The following is a 12332-nucleotide window of genomic DNA, read 5'->3' as shown; positions in this document are numbered from 1 at the left end:
CTTAGAAAGGTACGGAGTAATGAAGGACAGTCAGCATGGATTTGTTAAGAGAAGATTCTGTCTGACCAACTTGATTGAATTTTTTGAGGAGGTAACAAGGAGGATAGATGAGGGTAGTGCAGTTGATGTGGTCTACATGGATTTTAGCAAGGCTTTTGACAAAGTCCCCATGGCAGACTGGTTAAAAAAAAGCCCATGGGGTCCAGAGGAATGTAGCAAGCTGGATATAAATTTGGATCAGTGGTGGAAACAAAGGTAATGGTTGACGAGTGTTTTTGCGACTGGAAGTCTGTTTACAGTGGGGTCCCATAGGGCTCAGTACTAGGTCCCCTGCTTTTTGTGGTATATATTAATGATTTGGGCTTAAATGTAGGAGGCATGATCAAGAAGTTTGCAGATGACACAAAAATTGTCCACGTGATTGATAGTGAGGAGGGACGTGGAGACTGCAGGAAGATGCCAATGGACTGGTCAGGTGGGCAGAAAAGTGGCAAATGGAATTCAACTCGGAGAAGTGTGAGGTGATGCATTTGGGGAGATCAAATAAGGCAAAGGAATACACAATAAATGGGAGGATATTGAGAAGAGTATAGGAAGTGAGGGACCTTGGAGTGCATGTCTACAGGTCCCTGAAGGTAGCAGGACCGCTTGATAAGGTGGTTAAGAAGGCATATGGAATCCTTTCCTTTATTAGCTGAGGCATAGAATGTAAGAACAGGGAGGTTATGCTGGAGACATAAAAAACAATACTTCGGCAAGCTTAGCCTCTGCCCACTAATTGGCGAATTTGGGAAAATCCACATTGAGTGACTGTTTCCCATATTTGAGCCTGACAGCGGGGTCCTGAAGCCTGCAGGTAAATCCTGGCAGAGGCGTAAAGTCAGATAAACTAGATAAAACTCCAGGTCAATTTGGGGAAAAATTCCTCTCTAATCTCCCTAGTCAGTCAAAACTAGTCCAGGAGATCACTCTGGCCCTGATAATTCCTTGAGGTACTTATCTTTTGTAAGAGGTGATTGCTACCCCAGCCAGAAAAAAGGTTAGCTCAAATGGATGGGCAATGAACAACACCAACCACTTGCATTTATATATCACCTTTAAAAGAGTAAAACATTCGAAGGCACTTCATAGGAACATTTTTTGCCACCAAGCCACATAAATACTAAGACAGGGAGGTAGGTTTTAAGGAGCATCTTAAAGGAGAAAAGGGGGGGTGGAGAGGCAGAAAGGTTTAGGGAGTGAGTTCCAGAGCTAAGGCCAAGGCAGCCGAAGGCATGGCCGCCAATGGTGGAACGATTAATGAAAAGGGAATAAAACAGAAAATGCCAAAAATACTCAGCAGGCCAGGCAGCATCAATGGGGAAAGAAACAGGGTTAGCATTTCAGGTTGATAACCTTTCAACAGAACTGGAAAAAGCCAGAGTATAATAGGCTTTAAGCAAGTGCAGAGGCCGGGGGGGGGAGGGGGGTGGGGGGCGGGGGGGGGAGGGAAGATGTGTGTTTGGGTGGAACGAAGAAGAAATTAATGGCAAAAGGGATGATGGTGCAAGGGAAACATGATGATAATGGGACAAGTAAAGAAACAAAAGATATATCTATGTAAACAGAAATAGCAGAATCATCACCAACAGCTGTTGTCAGAGAAGATGATCATGGGCCCTCTCCAAGGGTGACAAGCATTCAATATGTTACACTTTTGAAACATATCACCTTCTGCAAAACTTTCATATTTACTCCTGCTTCGCATTCATTTTCAAACACTATTCACTTTACAAATAATATTTTCATTTACCATCTTTATTTTGCCTCTGCACTATATTCATCAAGGATTATTAAGAACAACTTTCTTTCTTTTGCCAAAGCTGGCAACATTCTTCCCCTCCACCCCAGTTCAAGCTGATGCTGTTCTCACCCCCACCACGCAGTTCGTATTGACACTTTGCTTTTCTGGCACTGCTCCTCCTCCTCTCAATTCAAGCTTGTGCTATTTTCTCCTCTAGTTTCTGCTGCCACCCTTCTTCCTTTCCCTTTCAATTCAAGTTCTTTGTCCAAGGAATTTCTTAAAATTGAAGTGATTAAAATTAATAATAAGATAGAGAATGTAATTTAATTACATTTCTAGTAGGGATGTTGGTTGAAATTATGCTGTGGGATGTTAATGAATGCACTTGTGTGAAATGCCTCGATCTGTCTGGGTGAATGTCTTAAAGTAGTGGACAGAGGGATTGCATACAAATGCATTAATATGTCATTGCTAATATCTCACAGTATAATTTCAACCCATTCATATATAATAAGGGGTTCTTCATTCCAAGTAATGAAGTACTTTTTTGCTTCAGGTATTTCATTGTCCATTTCAAAATGACATAACCCGTGAATGGCCTAACTCTAATTTTGAGGTTACGGCCCCTTTAATCTGGACTCCCGCAACAGAGGAAATTTTTTCTCTCAATCTATGCGATCACATCTTTTAGTCATCTTAAACAACTTAATTAGAACACCCCACAATCACCTATACTTAAAAAGAAAGACAAGCCTAGTCTATGCAACTATTGCTCAGAATTTAACCCGTTTAGCCCTGGAATCCTGGTGAATTTGCGCTGCACTGCCTCCAACGTCAAAATATCCTTCCTGAAGTCTGGTACCTTTTTGAACCCATGCACTAGCTTTTAGTCATTCATGTACATCGACATCCAAATCCCTTTTTTCTTCCACAGTTCCTAGTTTCTCGCCATTAAGAAAATATTCCCATTTGTCTTTCTCAGAAACAAAGTGGAGGACCTCACACTTGCCCACGTTAATCTCCATCTTTTACAGTTTTGCACACTCACTTAGTTTGTCTATGACCCTAGTTTCTAGTGCCCAAATAGGGTCCCCACACTCCTACCCCCGGAGCCAGGAAGTGAGCTTTTTCACATACGTGGGCATCATAGGTTGGCACAGCTCCTTCACAGTTTATTTTTACTGTTGTCTCTTGGGGTATGTTATCGTTGGTAGGATCAACATTTTTTGCCCGTTCCTAGTTGCACCTTGAGAAGGTAAGAGTCAACCACTGGTATGTGACTAGGCCCAGGTCTGATAAGGAAGGCAGATTGCCTTCCCTAAAGGGAGGGAAAACAAAATTGAAGGATATGCTGGTAGGGTGAGATTAAAAAAAGGGTGGGAGAAGGGTCATATGGAGTATAAAAACTGGCAGAGAGCGGTTGGGTCGATGGCCTCTTTCTGATTCTGTGCTCTAAGTTCCGTGTAATTCTATATAAAGGCAGGAAACTGAGAAGTAAATGGGGAAAAAAATGAAGATCTGTTTTAGTATCTGGTTTAAAGTTTAAACAATTCTGATACCCACTCAAATATCACCAGCTTCAACAGACAAAGCAGGAGGGACCAGTAAGGTAAGAGGTGAGACTATATTAATGAGTGAGCATCAAGTCCTGAGGTAACATAGTATTAGCAGTCTAACCCAATAGGGGGCAGCAAGTCTCAAGGTATCACAATACTAATTTAATGGAGACTGAAGACAGTATGAAAGTAAAGGGAGGTAACAACCTGGATTTTACACTCACCTTGTATAAAGCTGCCCACAAATATTTAGTGGGCTCTACAGCATAGATTTTCTCTATTCTGACGAGACTTTGAATTTGGAGCAATTTATAGGGAATCTGTGGCATCCAGCAACAGGGCAAGCAGCAGGCAGGGAGACTGGACGATCAGATTGAAGAATTCTCACAGATAGCAAAGTGAGAAGTAAAAAGCAGGGATTATGATCCACATTTTAATCGTTGTACGAAAAGTGAAATGAAGATTGGGACATATGTGGGTTTGAGGGAGAAACTGAAATATCATAAACAAGCCTTAAAAAATAGCCTGCTCCACCATTCAATATGATCATGGCTGCCCTCTGCCTCAACTCCACTTTACCACCCACTCCCCATATCCCTTGATTGCCTGAGAGACCAAAAATCTGTCTATCTCACCCTTAAATATAGTCAATGATGGAACATCCACAACCCTCCAGGGAAGAGAATTCCAAAGATTCACAATTGAAGAAATTTGTCCTCATCTCAGTCCTAAATGATCAACCCCTTCAGACGACGAGGTGGCTGAGAGGTTAAGCCGATGGACCGCTAATCCATTTGAAGTAAGTAGCACAGAGTCCAGCTCGACAGAGTACTGCTTTGACAGAGTACTTAACTTGGGGAATTTGAGAGACTCACCGGCAGCAGCGACGGAGGTGGACCTGGGTGAAGACTGAGCGCAGTGACTGAGAGGTTAAAGTGTGGGAGAGAGACTGCAGCAAAATCTCCGACAACAAAAACAACATCTACAAAACAGTGACGTCCCTCCCAGGGAAGGAGCTGATTGATAATTAGCTGGTAAGTGTTTTTAGTCAGAAAGTAAAAGCATCGGAGGGAATCTCAGCCCCATCGAAGGCACATCCTACACCGTGTGGGTAATCCTGGATGCTTCTCATGGCCTGGCCCACCACATGTGCAGGAAGAGTCACCAGCTAGAGCAGCTCGAGCTCTGGATTTCGGAGCTTGAGCAGTGGCTGGAGTCACTAAGGTGTATCTGTAAGGCTGAGTACTTTGTGGATATCACGTTTCTGGAGGTGGTCACCCTGCAGCTTAAAAATGTGCAAGCAGAGAGGGTATGTCAGGAGGACAATGAGGACCAGGCAGGCAGGCCAGGGTTCCCATGCATGCATCTCGCTCTCCAATCGGTATTCAGTTCTGAACACTGGTGAGAGTGATGGTTCCTTTGGGGAATGCAGGCAAAGCCAAGTCCACAGCACCATGTATGGGGCGGGATGAAGAAGAGTGGAAGAACAATAGTGGTAGTGGATTCGATAGTGAGGGGAACAGACAGGCACTTCTGCGGCAACAGACATGATCCAGGGTGGTATGTTGCCTCCCTGGTGCCAGGGGCAAGGATGTCACTGAGCGGCTTCAGGGCATTTTGAGGGGGTAGGATGAACAGTCAGAGGTCAGAGGCAAATCTCCGAGAAGTGCAAAACAATAGGGGAGTAATATTAGGGGATTTCAACTACCTTAAATTAACTGGGATAGAATTAGTGTGAAAGTCACAGAGGTAGCAGAATTCTTAAAATGCATTCAGGAGAACTTTATTAGCCAGTACATAGCAAGCTTAACATGAAAGGGGATGGTTCTGGACTTAGTTTTGGGGAATGAAGCTGGGCATGTGGAAGGGATATCAGTTGGGGATCATTTTGGTGAAAGTGATCATAATTCAGTTAGATTAGGGTCATAATGGAAAAGGACAAAGACAGACCAGGAATAAAAGTTCTCAATTGGGGAAAAGCTGATTTGACTCAGTTGAGATGTGATTTAGTTAAAGTGGAAACAGCTAAGTGAAGGTAAATCAGTGCCACATCAGTGGAAGGCATTCAAGGAAAAGATAGTGAGTGTTCAGAGTAAGCATATAAAAGCAAAATACTGCTGATGCTGGATATCTGAAATGAAAACAGAAAGTGCTGGAAATGCTCAACAGGTCAGGCGGCATCTGTGGAGAGAGAAGCAGAGTTAACGTTTCAGGTCTATGACCTTTCATCAGAACTGACAAAGGCTAGGAAAGTGGGATTAGGCTGGATGACCACTTGTTGGCTGACCCAGACACAATAGGCCAAATGACCTACTTCTGTGCTGTAAATTTCTATGACTCTTCAATTTCTTCCCCATGTTCTAGATTCCCCAGCCAGGGGAAACAACTTCTCCATGTCTACCCTGGCAAGCCCTTCAGAATCTTGTATGTCTCAATGAGATCATTCCTCTCATTCTTCTAAACTCCAGAGAGTACAGGCCGAATTTACTCAGCTTTTCCTTGCACGACAATGCTCTTATCCCAGGAACCAATCTAATGAACGTTCTCTCTGCCGCCTCCAATGCATTCATTTCCTTCCTTTAATATGGAGACCAAAACTGTGCAAAGTACTCCAGGTGTGGTCTCACCAAAGCCCTATACAATTGTAGCAAGACTTCTTTATTCTTGTATTCCAATCTCCTTGCAATATAAGCCAACATATCATTTTCCTTCCTAATTGCTTCCTGTATCTGCATGCTAACTTTCTGTATTCCTTGTATGAGTACACTCAAGTCTCTCTGAACATCAACATTTAGAAGTTTCATGCCTTTTAAAAAAATTCTGTTTTTCTTACTACCAAAGTGAATAACCTCACACTTCCCTGCATTATACTCCATCGGCCACCTTGTTGCCCATACACTTAACCTGTTTTTGCAGCCTCTTTGTGTCCTCCTGACACCTTATCTTCCCACCTAGCTTTATATCATGAGCAAACCTGGATACATTACTCTTGGTCTTTTTGTCAAATTCCCATCTAATATTGGAATTGTGTATTTGAGACTGTTATGAGTTCAACCAGTGAATTCAGTACCTTTGGTTGTTTGAAAAATTATCTTCCAATGATGGTAAAACTGTTAATACTGCATCGGTCATTCATTATACATCCAAACTGATTTTCCTTTAGGATGGCATGTGTACAGGTGACCAATCCGATACCTGCAATTTTACCCCGTGGCAGAGTTGAAAGTTACACCTGTTGGAGACAATTATAATTTTTTGGGTATTCTTTTTCTTTGGCCTCCTTGTCTCGGGAGACAATGGGTAAGCGCCTAGATGTGGTCAGTGGTTTGTGGAGCAAAACCTGGAGTGGCTATAAAGGCCAATTCTAGAGTGACAGACTCTTCGACAGGCGCTGCAGATAAAATTGGTTGTCGGGGCTGTTACACAGTTGGCTCTCGCCTTGCGCTTCTGTCTTTTTTCCTGCCAACTGCTAAGTCTCTTCGACTCGCCACTCTTTAGCCCTAACTTTATGGCTGACCGCCAGCTCTGGCTATCACTGGCAACTGACTGCCACGACTTGTGATCAATGTCACAGGACCTCATGTCGCGTTTGCAGACGTCTTTAAAGTGGAGACATGGACGGCCGGTGGGTCTGATACCAGTGGCGAGCTCGCTGTACAATGCGTCCTTGGGGATCCTGCCATCTTCCATGCGGCTCACAAGGCCAAGCCATCTCAAGCACCGCTGGCTCAGTAGGGTGTATATACTAGGGATGTTGGCTGCCTCGAGCATTTCTGTGTCGGAGACACGGTCCTGCCACCTGATGCCAAGGATTCTCCGGAGGCAGCGAAGATGGAATGAGTTGAGACGTTGCTCTTGGCTGACATACGTTGTCCAGGCCTCGCTGCCGTAGAGCAAGGTACTGAGGACACAGGCTTGATACACTCGGACTTTTGTGTTCTGTGTCAGTGCGCCATTTTCCCACACCCTCTTGGCCAGTCTGGACATCGCAGCGGACGGCTTTCCCATGCGCTTGTTGATTTCTGCATTGAGAGACAGGTGACTAGTGATAGTTGAGCCTAGGTAGGTGAACTCTTGAACCACTTCCAGAGCATGGTCACCGATATTGATGGATGGAGCATTTCTGACGTCCTGTCCCATGATGTTCGTTTTCTTGAGGCTGATGGTTAGGCCAAATTCATTGCAGGCAGCCACAATCCTGTCGATGAGTCTCTGCAGACACTCCTCTGTGTGGGATGTTAATGCAGTATCGTCAGCAAAGAGGAGTTCCCTGATGAGGACTTTCCGTACTTTGGTCTTCACTGTAAGGCGGGCAAGGTTGAACAACCTGCCATCTGATCTTGTGTGGAGGAAAATTCCTTCTTCTGAAGACTTGAACGCATATGAGAGCAGCAGTGAGAAGAAGATCCCAAACAGTGTATGTGCGAGAACACAGCCCTGTTTCACGCCAATCAGGATAGGAAAGGGATCTGATGAGGCACCGCTATGCTGAATTGTGCCTTTCATATTGTCATGGAATGAGGTGATGATACTTAGTAGCTTTGGAGGACATTCGATCTTTGCTAGTGTCTGAAGAGACCACGTCTGCTGATGAGGTCAAAGGCTTTGGTGAGATCTTTGAAAGCAACGTAGAGGGGCATCTGTTGTTCGCGGCATTTCTCCTGTAGCTGGTGAAGGGAGAACAGCATGTCAATGGTGGATATCTCTGCTCGAAAGCCGCACTGTGCCTCAGGGTAGACACACCCAGCCAGCTTCTGGAGTCTGTTTAAAACGACTCGAGCGAAGACTTTCCCCACTATGCTGAGCAGGGAGATTCCACGGTAGTTGCTGCAGTCACCGCAGTCACCCTTGTTCTTATAGAGGGTGATGATATTGGCATCGCGCATGTCCTGTGGTACTGCTCCCTCATCCCAGCACAGGCAAAGCAGTTCACGGAGTGCTGAGAGTATAGCAGGCTTGGCACTCTTGATTATTTCAGGGGTAATTCAGTCCTTTCCACGGGCTTTTCCACTGGCTAGAGAATCAATGGCATCACTGAATTCTGTTTTTGTTGGCTGCTCGTCCAGCTCATCCATGACTGGCAGAGACTGGGCTGCATTGAGGGCGGTCTTAGTGACAACATTTTCCCTGGAGTACAGTTCTAGGTCGTGCTCCACCCAGCGGTTCATTTGCGCGTGTTGGTCAGTGATCGTGTCCCCTGATTTAGATTTGAGGGGGGCGATCTTCTTGATGGTTGGCCCAAAAGCTCAATTATAATTTTTTGGACATTGACAGCACAAATTCCTTCTGAGGGCCATACCTCAACTAAATAGAACCGGAAAGCTGCCTGCTGTTATTGGGTGTCCTGAAGTTACTACCTGATTTGGCAATACAGGGCAGCAAGGTAGGTTGGTGAAGGTGGTGGGGGAGGAGTCATGATTGAGTAAAGGTGGTGAGTGTCTGTGGCGGCAGTGGCTCAGAGTAATTCCGTGAGGCCCCGAGGAGCACTCCTGCTTGGCCCAGAAATTAATTTAAAACTTACCTTAACCAGGGGTTATTGGGACAATAAATCTCCTGACCAAAAATTTTTGTTAAAGTCTTAATTATTAATAAATAAGGATGACAAACCAAACTTTTTTAATTTATTCACGTAAAAGAAAGATCTTGTGTTAATAGAGTGCTTTTCACCACCTCAGGACATTCCAAAGTGTCAAGTCAATGATGTACTTCTGAGTATAATCACTGTTGTTATGTAGGAAACACAGCAGTCAAAGCAGTGCACAGCAAGATCCCATAAACAGTAATATGATAATGACCAGATAATCTGTTTTATTGGTGTTCTAACTTGGTCTATAAGATAGGAAATAAATTCAATTTAGTAATGTATTTATTCAGTAACAATGCAGAGTTATTGAGCAGTTATGGTAAACTTGTATTGAACATTGGATAGCCCACACTAAGAATGCTGTGCATAGTTCTGGTCTCCATATTTGAAAAATGATATAATGGCACTGCAGAAGGTACATAAAAAATTCAAAAAGATGACACCAGAACTGAGAGGATATATTTATAAGGAAAGGCTAAACAGGCTGGGGCTCTTATCTCTGGAAAAAAGAAGGCTGAGGGGTGACCTGATAGAGGTCTTTAAAGTTATGAAAAGATTTGATAGGGCAGACGTAGAGAAGATGGTTCCACTTGCAGGGGAGACCAAAACTAGGAGCCATATCTATAAGATAGTCAGCAATAAATCCAACAGAAAATTCAGGGGAAAACATCTTTACCCAAAGAGTGGTGAGAATGTGGAAGTCACTAGCACAAGGACTAGTGGAGGTGAATAACATAGAGGCGTTTAAGCAGAAGCTAGGTAAGCACATGAGGGAGAAAGGAATGGAAGGTAATGTTAATAGCGTTAGATGAAGAGGCTTCCATGCAGGATAAACACTGGCACAGATCAGTTGGATCAAATGGCCTGTTCTGTCCTGTAAATTTTATGTAATTCTATGTAAGCAACCAAACAATGACAAGCATTCAGGATACTTAATTAACTGGGTGGAGCGATCTTCAGTGAGTGTAACTATAGAGAGCACAGACTTGAAGAACTGAATTTAACCAGTGCTGTGGGTTACAGCATCATGCAGGATTAACCTGGTTAATCTGTTTTTGTAGCGAATTAAACAACAATATTCTATGTGTAACCCTTTGGAGTACAAGCTACATTTCAGTTTACACAAAACATACAGAGGCACATGCTGAGACAGGTTTACATTTTGGTGTGGCTGTTCCTTCTCGATTAAACATTGCTGAGTTACTCTACATCACAGAGAATTACTTTAGTATCCCAGTTAATTTGCAAATATGCCAAGTAAGTATAAGTAAATCAGTCTGTAACACAAACATTACACTCCAGATGTTTCTTCTTTCTTTCTTTTGGGCCTCCTTATCTCGAGAGACAATGGATACGCGCCTGGAGGTGGTCAGTGGTTTGTGAAGCAGCGCCTGGAGTGGCTATAAAGGCCAATTCTGGAGTGACAGGCTCTTCCACATGTATACCTCAAATTTCAAAACTATTTTTTAAAGAGGAGCCATCATTCTAAAGAGGAGCCATAAAGAGGCTGGTTTCCTGTGACATGGAGCTGGAAGTTTAAAAACACCTAATCACTGTGGAGGGGGGGTGGGGGGGTGGGTGCGTTTTGAATGGGTTAAAATCAGGTGCCTAGAGATGAAATTCTTGGACTGGCACAAGACAAGCAAAAGCATTTGCCAAGAATCTTTACATTAATCAAGAACAAACCAAATGCAATTAAGTTTAATTAATGGCAGCTGTCCTATTTACAGCCATTAGATCTTCTGGCATTAAAAGGGCAGGCCTCATTAAACACATGGCAGCAGAATAATACATTGTGCCTCATGTGGTGGTAAGCTCCAGTTACAAAACAGCGAGCAGGACTTTGGACTGCAATGGAGCTGTAAGATGAGTCGTAGCAGATTGGCTGCCCTTTGTACACTCTGCTCGACTTTCCTTTCCATTCACATCAACTGAAGGGAAAATGGTGCTGGAGGAGGGTGAGTATAATGGGCAATCATTCACTTGTGCCTGTTTTACACCCCCCAACAAAGTTGAAAGGTCAGCCCAGCATTTCATGTGACTTGATGCGAGCAATATCTGTGCAACTGTGAGAGGGAGCAGATGTGTGATTTTAGTGTATTCTGGACTTTACTCTTTGGAGAGGTCAGGGATTAAAGGATGAATCCTGAGATGACTTAGAGGGATAGGTGAGAAGTGGGTGCAAGGACTGGACCAAACAGAAGAATAGGTCCAGGAGCAGCAAGCAATAAGGATTACTGATTACAGGCAGAATACAGACTTCAGATAGCTGTATGCACTGGGTAACTCAGAATAGTAGAAATACATTGCATGAGGCGAAGTTGTGCAGCAAAGGTCAATTACTACTCAAGAGCAGTGAAGCACAAGGCTGGATTGTGAAGTTAAAGCATTAAATTATGAAAGGCATTGAGCAACCTGAATGTAACTTGCAGTTTTAAGTAACTAATTAGATATAATCCCAGTAAACATTGCAGTAATGTGTAGCTTATGACCAGTATTTAGATGTAACATGTCTTGTAATACTTGTAACAGTTTTCATGTCTGTAACAGAAAAGCTTACATTCCCTCTTTGCTTCAGTGTGTGTGCATATAATCACTGATAGGTTAGGTATCTCCCATGAATAAAAACAAAGTGCTGGAAATACTCAGCAGTTCAGACAGCATCTATGGAGAGAGAAACAGTGTTAACGTTTTGGGTCTGTGACCTTTCATCAGAACTAGGAAATGTTTGAGCAAGTGGGGGAGGGGAGGGGGGGGGGGGGGGGGGGGAAGAAGAGAAAAAAGAGAAGGTCTGTAATAGGGAGAGACTAAGTGACAAAGGCTTTCATGATACCTCCCACTACTTGAATCCTGTGATAAAGTGATTTATCCACTTTACTTACCCTGCAGAAAAAGACACAACATTGTAGGAAGGCTTCACTTAAAGGAGATTAATTTCTTGCTAAGATCATTATTAAATTGAGTAACTGGATAGCTTAGGCTGCAGTTACACTCGGCTACCAGTCTGTGGTTGTCAATGCTTGGCTTAGACTGTCTTTGCGGATTTGCATGCTTATATGCAAGTGCTGAGCTGTACTTTTGAATGTAAAATTTTAAACACTAAAAATATTCTGCTTACATTTCTAAAGTATGAATGAGGTCCTATGGATTTAAAACCTGAGTGGATTTATGCTGCATGTGATGTCAAGCCCAGCTGGTGTGTGTGGGGGTGGTGGCCTGCTTAAAGGGGTCTCCCATCCATACATTCTGGAGTCAGAGCAATACCAGCACCAGGAGTTACACTGTTACATTTACATTGCTCTCAAGTGGAAAGCACTTGATTGTGACACAAAATTGTCAGTATAACTGCACGCTGCCTGACTGCTGGAGGTTATTCAAAGTATGAACAAAGTAATGTAGAATGGTGTTA

Source organism: Heterodontus francisci, chromosome 23, assembly GCF_036365525.1.
Source record: "Heterodontus francisci isolate sHetFra1 chromosome 23, sHetFra1.hap1, whole genome shotgun sequence".
NCBI lineage: Eukaryota > Metazoa > Chordata > Chondrichthyes > Heterodontiformes > Heterodontidae > Heterodontus > Heterodontus francisci.
Note: the sequence above shows the minus strand (reverse complement) of the source record.